Here is a 19,930-nt window from a genome sequence, read left to right as displayed (position 1 = left end):
GTCGGCGACTTCAAACGAACAAGCCTTTCGATCGATCCTACTCTGTCTCTCTCTCTCTCTCTCTCTCTCTCTCTCTCTCTCTCTCACACACACTCTCTCTGTCTTTCAGTCGTGGAAAGTAAATAAAAAGTACGATTATCGTTATTTTGTAACAATAAAAATTGGATTGCAATGGCGATAGAGTCAATCTTTTTTTAGTTTTCTTTTTCCAAGAATATATTAGAACATACAATATTTCGAGATCGTCATTCATAATGCGATTTTTATCTATATATATATATATATTTTTTTTTTATACATGTATGTATAATGTATGTATGACGTATGTATCTATGCATGTATGTATGTATGTATGTATGTATGCATGTATGTATGTATCTATGTATGTATGTATGCATGTATGTATGTATCTATGTATGTATGTATGACGTATGTATGTATCTATATATGTATGTATGTATGTATGTATGTATGTATGTATGTATGTATGTATGTATGTATGTATGTATGTATATTGTATGTATGTATGTATATTGTATGTATGTATATTGTATGTATGTATGTATATTGTATGTATGTATATTGTATGTATGTATGTATATTGTATGTATGTATATTGTATGTATGTATGTATATTGTATGTATGTATATTGTATGTATGTATGTATATTGTATGTATGTATTTATACCTCTATTCACATATCCTTGATTAAGTTTATATACGTGTTAAAGATTTCCGTTTGTTTCTTAGATAAAAGTTAGAAATGTCCCAGGAAACGTGCAAAGTGAAAGGATGCCTCTAGTTACTTTTTACGTACGATCATTTGAAGATGACACCGTAATTTCACCGATTGTCATTTCCGGTCTCAATGTTAAATACAACAGAATGATTCTCTTGGAAATAAAAATCATGTGATATTATTTTTCCACGAGAAAGAAGGAATTAAAAATATGAATGAAGAATACGAATTAATCTATATTTTAGAACTTTCGTAAGAAATTCTATCGTCATTTGTAACAATTCCAATTAACGATTTTCGATTGTATGACAATTTCATTAAAAAAAAAAAAAAAAAAAGAAAAAAAATTTGTACGAATTAAAATCATTCTTTACCTCGATGATCTTAATCTGTGATTTCTTAAATATACGATTATCAATGTGATCTTTTTATCGTATCAGAAATTTCAAATTCCCGATTAGAGAGAGAAAAAAAGAGAAAGAGAGAGAGAGAGAGAGTGAGAGAGAGAGAGAAAAAGAGAAAGAGAGAGAGAGAGAGCTGATGACCTTTTTCTTCTCATCTACCTTCTTTTCTCGCGGATTTACGCATCGTTAAGTTTCGCGAGCAAGTGCAACCAACATTTATCGTCCTCCTTCGTCTCCTCCTCCTCCTCCTCCTCCTCCTCCTCCTTCTCCTCCTCCTTCACATTTGCACGCGGTGCGCATGACTTTAATATCATTTCTTTGCACCTTGAATATTCGAATTGCCGAGCAATTGTATATAATGTGTTGTTTGATCATTCGTGCAAAATTTCCAATTGCAATTAAATCGACGATACCTCCATGTAAGAGAAACTGCCCCCCCCCCCACTACCACACCCGAACGATCTGACGATCTAACGAATCAAACTATCTAACGTTCGTTCTTTTACTTTCTTAATGCAGTATATGTATATGTATTTTATATATATATATATACACCCACGTACATATACACAAATAAATATATATATATATATATGCATTTAATGGACTATCTGATCATTAGAGAATCGTTAGAGAATTAGCACCAACTCTTTTAGATTTAGCACAGCATAGGAATGTCGTTATCAACGTGATTCAAACGACCCACATCGTGACTATTACGTGGGGTTATTATCTATCTTACAAGCATACAGATGCACATATATATATATACACACACGCACACGCACACACACACACACGCTTTATGTGCACGTGCTCAAAGAGAGAGAAAGAGAGAGAGAACGAGAGTGACACATATAAATAGCACGTAATGTAAAGCTTTACACATTGTAATGGTATTCTTACTGATCGATAGGTATATTACAACCATAGTCAGCCATTTTCAAGGATATGACTTTTGACGAGGAATCCAGGAAATTAAATGTCCGATGGGAACACGAAAATACACCCACGCGTTATCTCCTACACGTTTTCAGGAAAAGCCGTCGAATGAAAGAACGACTTTGTCATTGAAGGAATCGATCGATAAATAAGCGCGTATCAATGATCTTTTTCTTTTTCATTCATTCGTTCATCTATTCGTTCTTTTTTTCTTTTCTTTTTATTCATTCATCTATTCATTCTTTTTTATCTTTTTCATTCATTCATTCATTCATCTATTCGTTCTTTTTTCATATCTTTTTATTCGTTCATTCATGTATTCGTTCTTTTGTTTCTCATTTCTTTATTCATTCATTCATCTATTCATTCTTTTGTCATATCTTTTTATTCATTCGTTCATCTATTCGTTCTTTTTTTCTTTTCTTTTTATTCATTCATCTATTCATTCTTTTTTATCTTTTTATTCATTCATTCATCTATTCGTTCTTTTCTTTCTCATCTTTTTATTCATTCATTCATCTATTCGTTCTTTTTTTCTTATCTTTTTATTTATTAATTCATCTATTCATTCTGTTTTCTCATCTTTTTATTCTTTCATTCATCTATTCGTTCTTTTTTTCTAATATTTTTTATTAATTCATTCATCTATTCATTCCTTTTCTCATCTTTTTATTCATACATTCATCTATTCGTCCTTTTTTCATATATTTTTATTTATTAATTCATTCATCTATTCGTTCTTTTTTTCTTTTCTTTTTATTCATTCATCTATTCATTCTTTTTTTTATCTTTTTATTCATTCATTCATCTATTCGTTCTTTTGTTTTTTCTTATCTTTTTTCTCCTGTTTTTTTTTTGTCTACACCTCACAAAGGATTCTTTTGAAAAATTGAATATTTACGAACTATACTTAAATATTTACAATCTATTCATTATCATTATTTCTTAATGCAGTTGTTTCAGATAATAATCGTGCGATTAACGAAGTATTAAATATTTTTAAACTGAATTGAAACATATTCACGATATCATTGAGAACGATTAGATTTTAGATATTTCATGTTTGAAAGTCGAATTAAAATTATTTTTTCTTGTTCTCTTTTCTTTTTCTCCTTTTTCTTTTTTTTTTCATTTGCTTTTAATTCACGACCGACATTCTGTTTCTTATTTTATCAGTCCTACCTTTTGGCACGACTTGACGACAAAATATTTCGAGGTAAGACCTTGGAGAAAGAAATCGATATCAGGCTCTTTTTTACATCCGGAGCCTTTGTAGGGCAGGAGGATAGTAGCAGGTGAATATGTAGAAACCCTTCGTGGCTATTCTAGTTTTTCTATTCACGTTCTTCTTCTTCTTTTTCTTTTTTTTCTTCTTCTACTTCTTTTCCTTCTTTTTCTTCGTCGTCGTTGTCGTCATAAGCCTTAAAAACTTTTTCCTGTAATAGAGGCAGTCGCTTATATGTTCTACGTTTATTTAGATAGGAAAAAAAAACAAAGCAATCTTTATATTTATCTTTATAATCATCTTTATATTTATTTTTATACGTATCTTTATATTTATCCTTATAATGTTATCTTTATTTATATATCCTTATATTATAAAATCTTTATATTTATCTTGGAAATAATGTATAAATATATAATTTCTCGAAGAAAATAATGAAAATAACTTCTTTCTCTCTCTCTCTCTCTCTCTCTCTCTCTCTCTTTCTCTCTTTATTTTATAATTCTTCGAAGAACTTCGTCGCCATTGTTCGATTAATTAATAATTTCATTAAATTCCAATATTGATCTATAATTCGTGAAACAAGATCATTGATAAATGATAAAAATCGGGATCAAACTTTTACCGCAAAATGAAATCGTATATCTCTTCTATACGAAGAATTTAAAAATTTTTTAAATTAAAGAATTTAACACACAATACCTGTATATTTCTTTCAACTTTGAAAAACGTATGCGGACGTATATTCATTTTCATCACGAGATTCCAGTGGTTTCGAATGTCGAGAGGCCAATCTCCCCGTTGGCTTTCTAGTCGAGAGAGCGAGGAAAGAACAGAAAAAAAGAAAAAAAAAGAAAAAGGAAAAAAAAAGAAAAGAAAGAGAAGAAAAGAAAGGCATAAAAGAAAAATAAAATAAAAAAAAAAGAATAGAAAAAAAAAATAAAAATAAAAATAAAAACCTGAAACAAAGAGAAGGGATACCTAAACGATATCGATCCATCTATTTTGTTCACTTAAGGACAATTTTTCTTTATGAATTATTCTCGTTGATCTCTGACTCATTCTACGAGACTGTTTAACACTAACAGTGACTGACAGTAGTAAGGGACCTCGTAACGTCTCCTGCATAATATGCGCGTTCTTCGTGATTGTACAAGCGAAGAAGAGTTTAAGAAGGGGAACCAAGAGAAGGAGGATGTCAGGAGACGTTCCTACTCGTTCATGTATTTGCATTCTGTTAGAGTGGCTCTCTCGAAAGTGAACTCGTCGCACGACCCCCTTTAAATCGTACAACTTTCGTACGAATGATTTCTCCCGCGTGAACTAACGATAGAATAAGAAAAGTCTTCTTCTTCTTCTTCTTCTTCTTCTTCTTCGTGTGTTTCTCACTAAAATCCTTTCTCTCTCTTTTTCTCTTTCTCTTTTTCTCTCTGTTTTTCTCCGTCTTCTTTTCTCTCACAATTGTCTCTCTTGTAAGGTAGAATCGATAAAACGTTGCATACGAACGATTGTAGTAACGTCATGCTATCTATCCTCGTATTGTCTTCGATCGTTTCTATGAGTGGGTGTTACCAACGGAACCATTCAAGGCCTCTCAAAGATTTTATCCGGATAAAAGCCAGAGGGATTATCCTAAGAAAGTTTTACGAAAGGGATTAGAAAAATTAATTTGTGAGAAATAAAAGAATAATTTAATTCTTCGGGGTAAGGGAGGGTACGGGGGGTGGGTGAGAGTGGGACAAACGTACGTACGTACATTCTTATTCTTTAATATTAATCGTACCGGAAAACAAACATTCCTTCTCATTAATACTTCCGTGTTTCTAACGATGACAATTACGTCTACGAAATCGTGAAATCTTTCCTTTCCTTTATCCTTCGAGGAACATCGTTGCGTAATAAATTTTACGGATATATTAGGGAAAAAATGATCAACTAATTGGCCGAGTCATTTAACGTAAAAGAATTTGTTAATAAGGCTCATTGTAATTTATATATATATATATATAAATGTATGTATATGTATATCATGATATTAATTATATAATATAATTCAATTACTTATATAATTGATTATACAATATAGAATAGTCAATTTATTAATGGCAATTAAAATGTTCCAATTCATTTGAATAGCTATCATAATGTACATATATATATATATATATATATATATATTTTTTTTTTTTTTAATTTACTTAAATTTAAATGTCATAGCACTCAAATCGTCCAAAAAGTTAAAATTCAAACAAAATTAATTTTTCATAGAAATTCGAGATCGCTATTTCTTGAGAAATTATTTAGTAAAACGAATGAATGAAATGAATCGTAATATGAGCAGTTTTTATTTGTCATGTCGATGAATTTTGATGGAGTTCTCACTTTTTATATTCATAATAAATTTCCCTAATTTCCCTAAGTTATTTAATTTTCTTTAATGACAACGATTTTTTTTTCCCTTTTCTTTTTTTTTGGCAGATCGAAAGGAAAAATAATTTATTTCAATAATATAGATTATTCTAAGACACTCTCACTTCATATGTCGTTTAGATGAAAGCTATATCTGCATTTTTATACATTCTGCAATGTACTATATATTTGAATTTATATTTTAAAGGTAATATTAACAGAAGCGATTTATATCATTTCATTAGATTTTCTTCACTTTTTGTTTTATGAAGTTAATCTATTTAACTAATGAACGGTTCATATTTCTATTTTTTTTTTCTCTTTTTTTTTTTTTTCTTTTTTTTTCTAAATAATTTCTCAAAAAATAACTTCAATTTTTACGAATTTCAATGGGAAAAATTAAATTCGTCTGAATTTTAACGTTTTGAATGATTTTTATTTCATCGAAAGTTTTAAAATAAAAAAAGAGAGAGAGAGAGAGAAAACATACAAATACAAAATTTTTGCGAATAGATATTCAGTGAAAGAACATATCTTTTGAAAATTTCAATATCACTTTATTTTTTATTTTTTTTTTTTTTATTTTTTTTTTTTCCCCTTACGCAGTATGAATCTCATAGAAGCTTTCGAATGGATTATTCGCAAGCTGAAAGTCGATCGAGTTCATCCACCTTCGAAAGATGTTCTCGTATTCAAAGCGAGAACTCGTAGTCGACTGATCGACTCGAATCCAGATTGAGTTTCCATCGGTCTCGAATCGTAACACGTAGAGACAGAGAACGGTCGAACTCTCCTTTACTTTCGTCGAGAAATCTCGATAAACGCGGCAGCCGCCAGTTCGTCTTCTCTTAGCAAGTGAAACGATACTTACGGCTGCTTTCTTTTCCCGGTTGCCCGTTAACATGAATTACGAACGTAGTTTTCTTCTTTTTCGTTATATTTATACATTTATGAATTGATTTTAACCTACATACGAGCCGTTCATAAACCAAATCAATTAAATCCACTTTTTAATCTTCTTCTTTTTTTTTTTATAAATGTAAGTGTCAAAGATGCTTCATTTTTTATACTCATAATAAATTTTCCTTAATTTTCGTTATTTGATATCATTAAATAATAACAATTTTTTATTTTTTTTTTTTTTATTTTTTATTTTTTATTTTTATTTTTTTTTTATGAATGTATCATAGATGCTTCACTTTTTATACTCATAATAAATGTTCCTTAATTTTCGTTATTTGATATTAGTAAGTGATAAAAATTTTTTATTTTTTTTTTTTTTATTTTTATTTTTTATATATTTTTTTTTTTTTTTTTTTTTTTTTATAAATGTAAGTGTCATAGATGCTTCACTTTTTATACTCATAATAAATTTTCCTTAATTTTCGTTATTTGATATTAGTAAATGATAAAAATTTTTTATTTTTTATTTTTTTTATTTATTTATTTTTTTTTTTGGCAGATAAAAGGAAAAATAATTTATTTCAATAATATAAATTATTCTAAGATTATTTCATCTGATTCACTTTATATGTCGTTCAGATGAACGCTAAATTTGCATTTATATACATATTCTACAACGTTTATTTGAATTTTTATATTTTAATGTTAAAGTTTTTTTTGGGTTTAGGTGAGTGATAAAAAAAATGTCCCATTTTTTGCTTAACCTTTTTTTTTTTTTTATTATGCATGCTGGGATATATTCTAACCCAACTCGAAAGATTGTAATTTTACTCATAGTCATGCGGTTTAATACTTTATTCAAAGTTTTTCATTAAGTTCTTTCATTTTTTATATTAAAACGAAAAAAAATAAAAAAATAAAAAAAAAGAAGAAAGTATTCCATTCAGCAAAAAAGGAAAATACATATTAAAAAAAATTCCGTGCAACTTGGGTTTTTTATTTTCTTTAAAATCGTCTTCCTCAAAGAGTTAAAGGGAATTTTAAAAAGCAATTTATATTATTTCATCACCTTTACTCCACTTTATGATTTTATGGAGTTAATCATCGATTTGGCAAGTGAGTGAGAGTGATTCATGTTTCGTTCACATTATCGTTTTTTTCTTTTTTTTCTTTTTTTTCTCTCTTTTTTTTTTTTTTTCTTTAATAATTTCTCAATAAATAACTTCGAATATTACGAATTTCAAAAAAAAGATTAAATTCGTCTGCATTTTTTACTTTTTGATTTTTATTTAGTTGAAAGTGTTAAAATAAATAGAAAAGAGAGAGAAAGAGAGAGAGAGAGAGAGAAAGAGAGAGAGAAAGGAAGTAAAGGAAAGAATTGTTTTTGTATTTACAATGAATGTAGAAAGTATTCGTACATTAATCAATTTGAAATGAGACTTCATAAAATTGTAGTTTGTTAACTAATGTTTTTTATAAACATATTTTCGCAAATCTCTAGAGTGGATATAGTCAAAAAAAAAAAAAAAAAGATTAGCTGTTCGTATAAAAAAAAGAGAAAAAGAAAAAAGGATAGAAATATAAAAGCAAACAAGTATTCGTATATTTGTTGAATTTTTTGAAAATTCATCAGAAAAAACGTAATTTGAATTAATCTGACGATAAAAAAAAAATTAAATTAAACGGATAATTAATATTTCGTAGAATTTCCTTTTGACTTTAAAATTGCAACAACTCTTTTGAGCTAATGAATTAATTAAATTCGATGTAACACTGAATGATATCTTATTCCATTCCTCCGTGAGAGCATTTTCTTTTTTTGTTTTTTTTATTTCTTCTTTACAAGAAATCTTATATTTTCTAATTTTATGTTCCAAGTACATCCCATAAATGTTCTAAATTAAACAAATCTAAATAAATAAGAATCTAAGTACAAATACTTATTATTACTTTCATATTTCCGAATTTTTGCTTTTTCTTGCTAATTTTTTTTGTAATTTATTGTTTTGTAAATTGTACAAACTAATTTCTTTTTTTTTTTTTTTTTTTTTTTTTTTTTTTTCTTTTTTTGTACATCCACTCTGTGAAAATATAATATGTATCATTGTTTGTAAAAAAAAAAAAAAAATTAATTAATAAACTATAATTTCACGAAGTTCATTTATTTCAAATTAATCAGCGTACGAATACTTTCTAAACTTGCAGTACGCGTAACATCAAAAATTAATATAAAATAATTATAGAACTCGTCCGCAATATTATTTGCATTTATTACAATAGATGATCATGCGTGAATTTATTGGTTACACGTACGCAGAGCTCTCATTAAAACCAAACATATATATGTATATGATCATATATATATATATATATATATAATCATATATATTTATCGGTTATGTGAAGTGCGCGATACTAAAGATTATTGGTGAATCGATGCACATCAATGGAAATTGAAACGTTCAATATTATATACAAGAGTAAATAATCACAAAGGAGAATGGATATATTTCGCCGTTATTAGAATAATTTCGTATAAAATGATTCTACGATTAAAATCGCTTGATTTATTATTATTTCATAAATATAATCCGTAAATATTTTCAAATTTTGGTAATTTTATGGACTGACAATTATTAATATAACGCACGAAATGTAACATTGCTTTGTTTTCAATTAAGAAATTATGTAAATTTATTTCTAATAATCTTATTTATTATATAAATAATCTCAAAAATTGTATGTTTCTTCTTTAGTCCTTAATTGTGCCTGTGAGGTATAAGACAACCCAGATTAACTTTCAGCTCAATTTAAATAATTTGCGCATTGCATGATTCGTGAATTTTTTTTTTTTTTTTTTTATAATGACAGAATTGGAACTTACTGATTATTATTTTCGAGACTTCAAAGAATATACAGGTTTTTTTATTTTTATTTTTTTTTTTTTTTATTTTTTCGAAATTATTCATTTGACAGCTGTTCAAAGTGTCTAGAGTGTACAATTCGAAATTATTTTGGGCTGTGCACAACTAAGGGTAATATTATTTAAAGATTATATTTATATTCGTACGATGAGATATTGTGATAAAGATATATTATCAAAAAAAAAAAAAAAAAAAAAAAATACGAATGAATCATTACATTTTTTTTGAATTTCAGATTAGATGACTCGATTTTTTTCTGGAGATAATTGAACCATCATAATAAAATTATATTTTGTTACGTTCTTACGACTTAAATCCGATTATTTACAAAGATGATCGATTTATATTCCTTCCTTTAATCATTTTTAATGACGAATGTTGTTTATTATGCGCATTTTTAAATGAAGCTCAAAAAGTGAAATAACACGTGTCTCGTGTAATTAAAGAAAATACGAAAGGAAAATTATTAAAAAAGAACTCACTAGCAATTAATAAAAAGATTATCGTGACAAAGATACCAAAAACAACGTTAAATAAAATTAATTCAATTATCTAGTACAATCATTAATTATACTTTAACGAATTTAGGAATTTAAGAATTTAGTTTCAATGAATTCAAAATTTAATGGAAAACATTTCAAGCGAGAAATTTTTACAAAACGTGTTAAAAATTCAGGTAAATCCTAACGTACATAGATTATGAAATATTCATTTTATGATGAAATTTTTTTTTTTCTTTTTTTCAAATTTTATAATTCGAAAATTTAACGAAAGTTCTTTGGAAGAGGATAATGGTGTGAGAATGTATCTGAGTCTGGGGAAAACATTAGAGCTGTAAATCGAAACAAGGCGACTGTATCCGACGTGTATAAAATCTGATAAGTGTTTTCACGAAGGATCTTCGATATTTTTGGATTTATATGATTTTTGTAGAAAAGAGTTTTTGTGATAACAAGAAAGAAATAATTTTTCTTGTTCTGTTATGTTCGAGACATTTTATTTATTTATTTATTTATTTATTTATTTATTTATTTTTTTTTTTTTTTCTTTTTTACTTGAGCCATGGTACACATCTTACACAAATAATTCGAGTGAATTGAAAACGTTTTCTTTTCTTTTTAATTTTTATTTATTTATTTAATTATTTTTTATTTATATATATATATTTTTTTTTGTTCTCTTTTTATCGAAAATCTAAGATTATTTTCTAGTTTCATCTTGAAATTACAATTTCTTATGTGACTCTAATTTCACAAATATATTTTCTTTTTTTTTTTTTTACTTTGGATATCGTTGTTTAAATTTACGATGTATTTTGAAGCTTTAAAAAAAAAAAAAAAGAAAAACAAAATGGACCATCAAATCACGATTTGTCCTATATTAAATTTTACACCGAGCAAATACACGTGTCTGTACATTGACGTCGGATCGAGTGAGTTCGTGTTATAAGAACTTGTATATCTGAAAATAAGCAATAAAAGTGTTGTAGGAACGATCCGTTTATTTTTACATTATTCCGAGGATCCACACTATTAATATATATTAGATATCTCGCGAATGATTTATTCAACTATACAAAAAAGAAAAAAAAAAAAACAAGAAAAAAAAATGAAAACCGAATTCGTTCGTTTCGACTTAATTAAAATTTTACGAAAAACGTATGTATTAATATAAATTAATATAATTTATCTTTCTTTAGATTAATAACTATGATTTACCAAATTACAATTATATACTTAAGAGTATTTTAATTGAATATAATAAAAGGTATTTCGATTTATCTCACGATGAACAAATCGTATTTTCTTATCGATTTTTCTTATCTATTTTCTACGATGCGTTTTCTTCGACATTACATTTAAAGATTTGCTTACGATAAGATACAACAAATTGGAAAGAGAGAAAGAGAGAGAGAGAGAGAGAGAAAGAGATAAAGAGAGAAAGAGAGAGAGAGAAAAAAATTGCGTTGCTTCGAAAGCTTTGCACATTATCACGATCGATAAAATCTCGGACAATGTTTTTATCTTTGAAATATTTTATTTTATAGATTTTTTTTTTTTTTTTTTAATAGGATTATAAATAGATTTTTTTTTTCTTTTTTTTTTTTTTTTTCTAAAGGACGTACGAGATTCTAACGCGATGATTCATAGAAAATTCGAACGATCATTATATTTTCATTTTTTTTTATTTTTTTTTAGAAATCGATTTACATTCGTTAAAACTGACGCATAACTTTGTCTTATAACCGATAACAATGCGTACGCTTTGGTTGACCTCGATACGTTTCTGTAACATACATGCATACATACATACATACATGCATACATACATACATACATACATACATACATACATACATACATATATACATACTTCCTCGGCTGACATATGAAATGATACGAAGGTCTAACATACTTGCACCAATTAATAAGATAGCTCATAAAATGGCGCATATATTGGATGATCATATTTTTCATAAATTATTAAAGTTATATACGAACGAATAGAACATTGTTTTCTAAAAGATAGATAATAGCTACTACTTATGTTTTACATCATTATTATACTTATCGTTATTATCAGTATCAATAACGTATCTTTATAAGATTAGATGATCAATCTCCATTTCTTTCATCGAGGGAAGAATCAGTATTGGAAATTGAAATAAAAGTATAGAACTAAACTAAATCGATATATGATATATTTAAAAAATGAATCAAGAAATAGAATGTGTATGTATTTAAACCTCGTTATTTCATAGTTTTTTTTTTTTTTTTTTTTTTTTTTTTTTTTTTTTTTATATTAGATCAAACGATTTACATCGTCTTCTTTTCTCTTTGCTTTTTTTTTTTTTTTTTTTTTTTTTTTTTTTTTTTTTTTTCGAAATAAAATTCCAATTTTCTATGACATTTGAATCTACATGTGTACGGTAGGAATGTAGATAGGAAATACCATAATGCAGTTGCACTCGCCCTTGCATGATTATACAATATGTATGTCTGTTAGTTAGCACCGGTACCATTAAAAATACCGATTCGAAGTTGACCTCGATTTTAGAATACCAATTTAACTATCTAGAATCGATGACCTATTTCTCATTCGACAATATTCCACAATAGGTTAATCGCAAAAGAGAGAAAGATAGATGCTCACTGATATAGTTGTTCGTTTCGTCCTATTCAAGTTCTCGCACAAGGCAATTATGCGTATTCAAGCGATCACAACTATAAAAGAAGGGACCGACAATTTCAACAATTTTCTCTCTTCCGTTCGACGATAGAAATCGTGCGTGTAATTCGTCAGAACGACGAATTTGTTCGTCTTCTATCGTATAAATCGGAGCTTCTATTTCTTTTGTTCTTTTTTTTGTTTTTTTTTTCCATACACATTCACGAAAATCTTGAAAGTTTTTATTTCAAAATGCCGACAGAACACCGATGAATAAAATGTCGACGATAAATGTAACACAATAATTATGAACAGTGAATAAAATATTTTTAAAAAATTGAATTTTACGATTTATATTTTATAGCACACAATTATTTATACTTTAACAATGTAAAAACACTTAAGAGAATTTTTTTTTTTTTTTTTTAATGCACCTATTTAATGAATTTGCAAAGTTGATCGATAAATATAATTCTGTTTTTGTTTATTTTGATGGTGGTTGAAAAAGAATTAATTTTAGATCTTTCATTCAAGGATAAAGGAAGACCGTACACGAAAAAAAATTCAATTATTTCAATTTCATGCGATATATGTGAATTGAATATGCAAAATATAAAAAAATACATACTTTTATATTGTACTCGTTAAGAATTCATAATTACTTAAAATATTTACGTTATAACAAAGCAAATATTTCGGAAAAATAATAGAAAAATATTTTTTATTACACGCAAACGCAAAGATCTAAATATTTTTATAATTATGAAGTGGATGAAAATCATGAAAAACTCGTAAATTATATCTAACTTTTTATTTATTCGATAATGTATATAATAATAATAAATAAATAAATGTACTATAAATAATTATATTATTATTATTAATATAATGTTGATGACGATGATAATAATGATTATATATATATATATATAAATTTGTTGAACGTAGTTACATTTGTCATAAGTAAAACAATATTACTTAAGTAATAAACTCAAAAGTAAAATTAAAATGTATTTAAAATGTCTTTGCGACTATAGATCGTAATTCTGCAAAAATACATACATAGAATAACAAAATAAAAAAAAAATAATAATAATAATAAATAATAATATTATTATTTTTAATATAATGATGATGACGATGATAATGATTATATATATATATATATATATATATATAAATTTGTTGAACGTAGTTACATTTGTCATAAGTAAAACAATACTAAATACTTAAGTAATAAACTCAAATGTAAAATTAGAATGTATTTAAAATGTCTTTGCGACTATGGATCGTAATTCTGTAAAAAAAAAAAAAAAATACATACACAGAATAACAAAATAAATTCTCGATGTTATCGTGTAATCGAGAACCTTCAGTATCCAAGAAAATGCGGGTCAGAACGTCTACTGGAAATGGATAGCTCTCGTATAGGATTCTCTTTCATTTTTTTTTTCTCCTATCATTCCCTGGGGGTCGATCGCATGCCGTCGCTGTGTCGAAGGCCGTTTATGGACCTCGAGTTCCGTTTTATGCAACAAATGAGCCATGGTATCCCGCAAAAGGATTCGATCTCCCCTCCCCCTCTCATAGCTATCCCATCGAGTCTCAAGAAGGCCCGTTGGCCCGCATAAGGTTAATCCGTTTACGGAGAGCACCGATATGTCTTGTTTCTTTTTTCTTTTTTCGTTTCTTTTTTCTTTTCTTTTATTTATTGTTTTTTCCTTTTTTTTTTTTTTTCTCCGTGCATCTTCGTTTCACGAAGAGACGATGCAACGGGTAACTTCCGTTTCACGATACATAGATACATTACATAGATACATACATTCATTCATATATACATTCGTTCATTCATTCATACATACATTCATACATACATTCATACATACATTCGTACATGTATGCATACATGTATACATACATACATATGTACTTACAGGTGTGCGTACATACATACATTCATACATATATATGTACTTACACGTCCATACATACATACATACACACACACACACACACACACACACACGCACGCACACACACATACATACATACATTCATATATACATTCATACATATGTACTTACATGTGTACATACATACATACATATATATATACGTAAATGCATAGATAAATACATACATACCTTCATAAATACATAGATATATATACTTACATGCGTCCATGCATGCATATAATACTTCGTCTGGTAAGATTATTTCTTAACGCTAGAACTACCAACAGTTAAAGATGAGAAGCTACTTCTACCGAAAACCATTCAAAATGATTGGTCTTAGAAAAAAAGAAAAGGAGAAAGAAAGAAATATCCTAATAATAGAATATGTTTATTTATATTTATTGATTTATTACTTTCTTAAAAAAAAAAAAAAAAAAAAAAAAAAAGAAAAAGAATTCGATATTACGTATTACATTTTTGGTATTATTAAAGAAAGATAAGGTCGATCGAAGGAGATTCGGTCTAGAAAAGTATATAAACTCGAGCATACACGTTGCTTTTTCTTGACGTTAGTCGTGAAAATCAAAAGGCGAACATTGTGTCATCGTGACGTTACACTCTATTTTTATCTCGAAAGAAAAAAATAAAGGAAAGAGAGGGAGAGAGAAAGAGAAGGAAATAGTGGGAGAGGAAGAAAGAGAGAGAGAGAGAGAGAGAGAGAGAGAGAGAGAGAGAGAGATAAGAAAGAAGAGGAAACGTGTGTTAAAAGAATAAGAAAAAAAAAAAAAAAAAGAAAAAGAACATTTTGTAAAACCTTACTAGCTTGCAAAGGCACAAACATTTCGAAGGGAAAGAAAGCATGCTAATCGGCTATAATAAAAGGCTAATCCTTTTCTTCCTTCTTCTCGCTCTCCCATCAACGAGCTGTCTCAAACGTTCATGAATGCAATTAAGACGCCAGACGATGCTCGCGTCACGCCCGCCAATTTTGTCCAATTATTTTCATCTTCTCTTCGCTATTCCTCGAGGATCCTTTCTCTTTCTTTTCACGATGTGAATTTCTTTGTGAAATATTTCATCAATTTTAAATGATCATATTAAGTATTACGAATTAATATATATATATATATATATATATATATATATATATATATATTAATACGCTGTATCGAGAATAATATTTCTGTCAGTACGACAAAATCGTTTGATCCAGATCTTTCGATATCTCTATCTGTTTATTTAGGTCTCTGATCTCTCCCTCTCTTACTCTCTCTCTCTTTTTCTCTTTCTCTTTCTCTCTTTCTCTCTCGCAATAGATAGAGATAGAAAGAGACCCCCAGATAGTCAGAAAACCGGTCCAGGATTCTACCTGCCCTAAGATATAATGATATCAACCAACCTGTGCGTAGATGCGTAACGTGCTGTGTGAATACACACATACATATACATACATGCATACATACATACATACATACATACATACATACATACATACATACGTGTACACGCATGCGATCATGCAAACGCCTTCACGTCTTTCCTTCATTCTCCAGCGTGCTTTCTTCGAACCAGACAACTTTCCTTGTCCTTCGACATGGATTTTGGAGGGGAACAGTTCGTGGGAACGTTCAAAATAAATCGTCGTGTTTGATTTAAAAAAAATTCTATCTGAAAATTCTTTTCGAAATTGTAGTAATCAAGAATGGTAAAAAGAAAACAAATAAATTACAAAGAAAATGAAAAAATAATTCAATGAATCTAATAATCAATACAACTGTTATTCGCGAGATATCAATCTAAATATAACGTTACATTACGATCTATGTGATCTGAACAAAGACTCTTGTCATAATTGAACTCGTATATGATGATTTAATAAATCATAAATCATCGATTTCTATTTCGTATTATCACACACACATATATATATATATATATATATATATATATATATATATATGATAAATAATATTTTATATAGGCGTGTTAAATGTTAGCTCGTGATATTATGTCGGACCATAAAAGAAACGTTAGATTATCTCGCGTCCATCCGCCACGAGGGACCACTACCGCGTTCGCGTTTTCCTCGGCAGAAAAACTCGCTTCGTGGTAACGAGAAACGCTACGCTGATTGCAATTAATTGTGCAATGCGAGTTGCAACGGATACAGAGAGAAGAGAGTGAACAGAAAGTATGTGCATGTATTGTAGGTACCTAGGATATCTACGAGTATGTGTGTGCGTGCGTGCGTATGTATGTATGTATGTATGTATGTATGTATGTATGTATGTACTCTCTGTACATAGCACGCGACCGCTCTTGTCACGTCGTCCGTCGTCTTATTGAAAAAGAAAATGTCAGATGATCGAATGTCTCGAAACCGTTCAACTTCAGCTCTTATTCGCCATTTTCTTTTTTCTTTTTTCTTTTTTTCTTTTTTCTTTCTTTTTTTTCGTTCATCATAATAGACAACGCGAGTGAGAGAAAAGAATCGATGGACTTGTTAAAAACGGTGGCGACGGGGATGGGGGTGGAGAGGGTGGGTTTCCTATAACGCAAGGAACAAAAGTTTTGAAAGCGAGAACGCTAATTAGAGAAGCTCGTGTTCGTCTAGAGTTATCACTTGAAAGAGAAACGAGATGACGTAGGGACGGACGAACGATATGGTACTAGAAAAAAAGGGTGGCAAATTAAAGGCCAATACGACGCTTTAAAACAACACAGTGAAATAATAATAACAAGGCCGAAACCGTATATCTTTGTATTTCTTTCTTTTTCTCTCTCAATCCTTTTTATTTAGTTAACTCTTTGAAACATACGATTTTAAAGAAGTTGCATTGAATTTTTTTCTTTTCTTTTTCTTAATGTAAAAAAAAAAAAAATGGGAAAACTTAGAATGATAAACTTAGAATAAAATATTAAATCGTATGACTATGTGTAACTTCAATTTTTCGAATTGAATTTACTTACGAAGTTAATTCAAATATATTTTAATCAATGCAACATGCATAAAATGCTAAGCGAAAGATCGGACAATTTTTAACCCACTTAATCACAAAAGTGTTAAAAGCCGGATTTAATATTAACTTTTTCTTCCGTATTGAATTAACTGATCTTATGACGTTTATTCGATTCAAAAATTTATATGCCAACTAACTCGGATATAACATTAATAATAATGACCACTTACAATACTCATATTCAAGCGTTAGCGTAATTTGCGCTTGCCACGCAGACGGAGTACATCCTCATTAAGTTGATCAGACTGAGTTTGCATGGATCGTCTATGAATATACGGATACAGTACAGAGTTTCGCGAAGTTGAAAATTCAAAGAATGAAGTTGGATGGGTGAGTGGGTGGGTGGGTGTTGGAGAAGGTGGAGGATAAGGATTGAACCAAGCGAGAAATTATTTACAAGATATAATTTTTACCGTTCACGTTGGATATTAATATTATAAAGAATTTGTTGTTCGAGTTAAAGTTATTCTCTTTCTATTGCATTATTGCGTACAATATGATTATCGTTAGATTTGTAATAGGATTTGACACCGATACGGCCTCCTCCTCTCTCTCTCTCTCTCTCTCTCTCTCTCTCTCTCTCTCTCTTTCTCCATCCATCAAGTCTTCTTGACCAGAGAAGAAGCCAAGCTCTTTGAAACCACGTTTAATGATTAAATCCACGTAGACAAGAAACGTATCTGTTTCAATCTATTTCATAATTCCTACTTGTCCGATTTATAATAGTATAATAAATTACATAGAAATATTATCAGATCGATATAGATGCAATAATGAAATTAAATTCTTCATATATGTGTGTGTGTGTGTGTATAAGAAAATAATTAAAAAAAAGAACGGAACAAAATAAAATAAAAATAAAAAGGATAATAAAAAAGAAAAAAAAAACGAATTGACACCGAGCCGCGAGCAACCAGGATGAATTAATTTGTTTTCCAATAATTTATTTTATATCCGATGATAGTTAACACGAAAGCAATTAGGACAATTCGATCAATTGCATTACCGCAAAATCAATGAGCTTTATAAATACTTATAGTAACGAATTTAAAAGGCTTCGAATAATCCGAACGAAGGAACTTTCATTGCTTTTTTTTATATAGAACGACAAATAACATAAGCTGATTTATTACGAAGGAAAAATTTTCAAATAATAAAAAGATATATATATATATATATATATATTATTACGTGTGTGTCTCATCAACGACATTAAAGTCAAATATAACGAGTTTCTCTTTTGAGTTAGCAATCGTATGCACGCAGGTAGGTCGCGTGACTGCCTGTGGACGTTCGATTTAATTCTTAAAAGGCCTTTCATTGACGCCCGCACTCCTTTCGTGAACGGCGTGTCGCTTGAGGAGGAGTCCTCGAAGGACCTTGACCGATTTATACATACATACATACATATATACTTAGGTACATACGTATGCGCGTACTTACGAACAAGAAGACGTACCTTCTCGAACACCTGGCCGACTCATTAACACAATTTAAATATTACGCGTATATTGCGTGTAAATAAGTTTTACAAAGTTACGCAAGTAATATAATTTTTTTTTTTTTTTTTTTTCTTTTTTTTTTTTTTTCTTTTTTTTTTTTTTTTCTTTTGTATATGACCTTTCGTAATATGACCTTCGACGATTTCTCGACACTCTAGTTCCGCATGGAATCGCTAGCGCGCGCGCGCGCGTGTTTGTGTGTGTGTATGTGTGTGAACTTATGCATGCTGTGAAAAAAAGAGAAAAAAAAAACAAAATAATATTGATTCATCATTCGTTATCGAACATTGCGTGTTCTCTACATAAGAATAATCATTCGTATAAATAGATCCCCCCACTGGTAATAGCTTTCACGCAATCGTTCACGTTATAATAGTTGGTTACTCGTTTCTACCCGATGATAATATCTTGAATGCGCAGTAAATACATTCGTAATCTTTTCCTGAGGATTAAACCGCCAATGATCGTACAATAATAACAACAACAATAACAACAACAACAGTAACAAGGGCCACAAGTAGTGTCATATACCAGTGAAAGCCCCCCATTGGGATTAAACGTGAATTTCGTGCCTTTCACCGGAAAATCAGTCCAGGTGCAATTACATAATCTCTAATTATCAGAGATCAAAATTCCTCTTGATTACGTTATTAATACTAATTCTGCATACGTCAAAATAATTTCAAGTTACGCCACTTGGAATGTCCCATACTTCGGGCACTTCGAACGACACCTGTC

General features: G+C 28.9%; 1 protein-coding gene across 3 annotated transcripts in view; it reads left to right on the top strand.

Moving 5' to 3' along the window:
* Positions 1-19,930, top strand: part of Synd (protein kinase C and casein kinase substrate in neurons protein Synd) — a 47,724-nt gene that overhangs the window by 6,834 nt on the left and 20,960 nt on the right. The window lies entirely within an intron of this gene.

The sequence above is a fragment of the Vespa mandarinia genome, chromosome 3 (genome assembly GCF_050613455.1).
Source record: "Vespa mandarinia isolate Hongniang chromosome 3, ASM5061345v1, whole genome shotgun sequence".
NCBI lineage: Eukaryota > Metazoa > Arthropoda > Insecta > Hymenoptera > Vespidae > Vespa > Vespa mandarinia.
The sequence above is the reverse complement of the archived record's forward strand: the minus strand, read 5'-3'. Positions and strand labels throughout refer to the sequence as shown.